This window comes from Catharus ustulatus, unplaced genomic scaffold, assembly GCF_009819885.2.
Source record: "Catharus ustulatus isolate bCatUst1 unplaced genomic scaffold, bCatUst1.pri.v2 scaffold_139_arrow_ctg1, whole genome shotgun sequence".
In the NCBI taxonomy this organism is placed as follows: Eukaryota; Metazoa; Chordata; class Aves; order Passeriformes; family Turdidae; genus Catharus; species Catharus ustulatus.
In genome coordinates this window covers 29526-34220 of record NW_024879485.1, presented here as the reverse complement: position 1 = coordinate 34220, position 4695 = coordinate 29526, and the positions used below count along the sequence as shown (strand labels likewise).

Below are 4695 nucleotides of genomic sequence, written 5' to 3'. Positions count from 1 at the left end.
CCTCCCAGTACCCTCCCAGTCCCTCCCAGTACCCTCCCAGTCCCCCCCAGTCCATCCAGTCCCTCCCAGTATCCCCCCAACCCCAAATCCAAGACTCCAGCTCCATCTCCACCTTTATTGCTCCCATTCCCATCCCCGGGGGGGGTCTGGGGGGTTCCCCAGGTGTGCCCAGGTGTGCCCAGGTGTGCCCAGGTGTGCCCAGGTGTGGATTCCTGGCAATCCCGATGTTGGGGGGGGGGATCTGAGCAGGACCTGGAGGGGTCCCCAGCTATTTCCAGGTGTGTCCAGGTGTGTGTCCAGGTGCATCCAGGTGTCCCCAGGTGCATCCAGGTATGTCCAGATGCTGTCCCAGGTGTTGTTCCAGGTGTGCCCACGTGTGTCCAGGTATATCCAGGTGTGTCCAGATGCTGTCCCAGGTGCTGTTCCAGGTGTGCCCACGTGTGTCCAGGTATATCCAGGTGTGTCCAGATGCTGTCCCAGGTGTTGTTCCAGTGTGCCCACGTGTGTCCAGGTATATCCAGGTGTGTCCAGGTGCTGTCCCAGGTGCTGATCCCGATTCCAGGTGACCCGGGGGGGGTCAGTGCTCGTCCCCCTGCTCGCCCAGGGCCAGCAGCAGCAGCAGCCCCAGCCCCCGAGCAGCCCCAGGCTCTGCAGCGCCAGCAGCACCCAGGGGCGATGGCTGCGCACCGACAGCATGGCTGGCACCTGTGGGACACCTGAGAGTCACCTGGGGGTACCTGGGACACCTGAGAGTCACCTGAGAGTCACCTGGGGCACCTGAGAGTCACCTGAGATACCTGAGAGTCACCTGGGGGCACCTGAGTGTCACCTGAGATACCTGAGAGTCACCTGTGGGACATCTGAGAGTCACCTGGGGGCACCTGAGTGTCACCTGAGAGTCACCTGAGTGTCACCTGAGGGGCACCTGAGAGTTACCTGCGATACCTGAGAGTCACCTGGAGGCACCTGAGAGTCACCTGGGGCACCTGAGTGTCACCTGGGGCACCTGAGAGTCACCTGAGAGTCCCCTGGGGCACCTAAGACCTGAGATACCTGAGAGTCACCTGAGAGTCACCTGAGTGTCACCTGAGTGTCACCTGAGACACCTGGGGGCACCTGAGACACCTGAGAGTCACCTGTGTCACCTGAGAGTCATCTGAGAGACACCTGTGTCACCTGTGTCACCTGAGAGTCACCTGAGAGTCACCTGAGTGTCACCTGAGACCCCTGAGAGTCACCTGAGACACCTGTCACCTGAGAGTCACCTGGGGGCACCTGAGAGTCCCTGAGAGTCACCTGAGATACCTGAGAGTCACCTGAGAGTCATCTGAGACTTACCTGGGGGCACCTGAGTGTCACCTGAGATACCTGAGAGTCCCCTGGGGCACCTGAAATACCTGAGAGTCATCTGAGACTTACCTGGGGGCACCTGAGTGTCACCTGAGTGTCACCTGAGTGTCACCTGGGGCATCTGAGAGTCACCTGAGAGTCCCTGGGGCACCTGAGACACCTGAGAGTCACCTGAGATACGTGACAGACATCTGAGACATCTGTGGGACACCTGAGTGTCGCCTGAGAGTCACCTGAGTGTCACCTGGGGGTTACCTGGGGACACCTGAGAGTACCTACAGGACACCTACGGGTTCCTACGGGGCACCTAGGGGTACCTGCAGGAGTCACCCCAATGTCCCCAATGTCCCCACTGTCCCCAATGTCCCCACTGTCCCCAGTGCCCCCAGTGTCCCCACTGTCCCCAATGTCCCCACTGTCCCCAATGTCCCCAGTGTCCCCAATGTCCCTCACCATGTGACACAGAGCCAGGTTGCAGCAGGAATCCCCCTCCCACAGCCGCCAGCCAGGTGCGGGCAGCGGGGGCTGTCCCCAGGGCCAGCCCGGCCACCACCCCCGGCACCACCGGCACTGCTGCGGCCACCGCCAGCGCCACCACCCGCCGTGTCCCCAGGCCGGACTGCGACAGCACCAGCGCGTCACCTGCGGGGGACGGAGACACTGAGAGTGCTGAGGGGACAGTGACAGTGAGAGTGATGAGGGGACAGTGACACTGAGAGCAATGAGGGGACAGTGACAGTGACAGCACTGAGGGGACAGTGACAGTGACAGCACTGAGGGACAGTGACACTGAGAGCACTGAGGGGACAGTGACAGTGACAGCACTGAGGGGACAGTGACAGTGACAGCGCTGAGGGGACAGTGACACTGAGAGCACTGAGGGGACAGTGACAGTGAGAGTGTAGAGGGGACAGTGACACTGAGTGCTGAGGGGACAGTGACACTGAGAGTGTAGAGGGGACAGTGACACTGAGAGCACTGAGGGGACAGTGACAGTGAGAGTGCTGAGGGGACAGTGACACTGAGAGCGCTGAGGGGGACAGTGACACTGAGAGCACTGAGGGGACAGTGACAGTGACAGCACTGAGGGGACAGTGACAGTGACAGCGCTGAGGGGACAGTGACACTGAGAGCACTGAGGGGACAGTGACAGTGAGAGTGTAGAGGGGACAGTGACACTGAGTGCTGAGGGGACAGTGACACTGAGAGTGTAGAGGGGACAGTGACACTGAGAGCACTGAGGGGACAGTGACAGTGAGAGTGCTGAGGGAACAGTGACACTGAGAGTGCAGAGGGGACAGTGACACTGAGAGTGCAGAGGGGACAGTGACACTGAGAGTCCCCAATGTCCCCAAACACCGTGTTGTCACCTGCAGGGACAGCGACACTGAGATGCCCTGAGCACCTCAGGCTCCGCCCCCTTCGCACGAAGCCCCGCCTCCCTGGCCGAGCTCCGCCCCTTTGCCGAAACCACGCCCACTTTTTTACCCAGCTGTGTCCGCCCCGCCCACTTACCCAGGCCCCGCCCTCTTCCCGTAGCCCCGCCCCTTACTGAACGCGCGATGCAGCTCGTGCAGCGCCAAGCCCCGCCCCCTTCCCCGAAGCCCCGCCCCATTTTCCCGTAGCCCCGCCCCTTACTGAGCGCGCGTGGCAGCTCGTGCAGTGCCAGCTCCGCCCCTTTCCCCGAAGCCCCGCCCCATTTTTCCCGAAGCCCCGCCCCTTACTGAGCGCGCGCGGCAGCTCGTGCAGCGCCAGCCCCGCCCCCGCGGCCGCCCCCGCGCTCCCGGAAGCGGCGAAGGCGGAGCCGAGCGCGAGCCCGTCCGCCAGGCGGTGAATGGCGCCCCCTGCCGACAGCAACAGCGCCTGCGCGCGGGCCCGAGCCTGCGGGACGGACACACGGACACGGGACGGACACACGGACACGGGACGGACACACGGACACGGGAGGGACACGGGAGGGACACACGGAAACGGGATGGACACACGGACACGGGATGGACACACGGACACGGGAGGGACACACGGACACGGGATGGACACACGGACACGGGAGGGACACACGGACACGGGATGGACAGACAGACAGACACGGGATGCACACGGGATGGACACACGGACACGGGACAGACACATGGACACGGGACAGACACACGGACACGGATGGACAGACAGACAGACACGGGATGCACACGGGATGGACACACGGACACGGGACAGACACATGGACACGGACAGACACACGGACACGGGATGGACACGGGATACACCGGGACAGGCACGGGACAGATACATGGACACGGACGGACACGGGACAGACAGACAGACACGGGAAGGACACGGGATGGACATGGACAGACACGGGACAGACACGGGACAGACAGACAGACACGGGACGGACACCGGATGCACCGGGACAGGCACGGGATTGACAGACATAGGAAAGACCAGGACAGACACGGGATACACCAGGCCAGATACGGGACAGACACGGGACAGACAGATATGGGACAGACACGGGACAGACACGGGACAGACAGATATGGGACAGACACGGGATAGACACGGGACAGACAGACAGACACGGGACAGACAGACAGACACGGGACAGACAGACAGACATGGGATACACCGGGACAAAAAGACACGGGACAGACACGGGACAGACATGGGAGAGACAGGAAGAGAGACAGGGGTCACCAGGGGTCACCCAGGGGTCACCCAGGACGCCCGAGGTCACCCAGGGACACCCATGGCCACCCAGGTGTCACCGCGGGTGACATAAGTGCCCATGGGTGACACCAGGTGACACTGGGGGTCCCCTCTGTGTCCCCTCCCCATCCCGGCATCCCCGGGGGGCTCTGGGATCGCTCCCGGGTGACACCCGGGGGTTCCCTCTGTCCCCTGTGTCCCCTCTGTCTGTCCCCTCTGTGTCCCCTCTGTCCCCTCTCTGTCCCCTCTGTCCCCTCCCCACCCCGGGGGTCCCCGCAGCCCCCCCAGGTGGCGCTGGGCGCCGCTGGCGCGCGCACGGCCCAGTGGCCTAATGGACAAGGCATCAGCCTCCGGAGCTGGGGATTGTGGGTTCGAGTCCCACCTGGGTCGGGTGAAACTTTTACCTGGGAGGGGGTTTGGGGGAATTTTGGGAGGGATTCGGAGAGAATTTAAGGAATTTTGGGGTGAATTTGGGGAGTTTTGGGGAGAATTTCAGGAATTTTGGGGTTGAATTTGGGGAGTTTTGGGGGATTTGAGGCGTTTTTAGGGGGAATTTTGGGAGTTTTGGAGGAGATTTGAGGAGTTTTGGGGAGGAATTTTGGAGTGAATTTGGGGAGATTTTGGGGGATTTCAGGA

At 62.1% G+C, this 4695-nt stretch overlaps 1 non-coding gene across 1 annotated transcript; it reads left to right on the top strand.

Moving 5' to 3' along the window:
- Positions 1-4376: 4376 nt before the first annotated feature.
- Positions 4377-4449, top strand: TRNAR-CCG. Its single transcript has one exon. It is a non-coding gene; the product is annotated as a tRNA-Arg (tRNA).
- Positions 4450-4695: the final 246 nt, after the last annotated feature.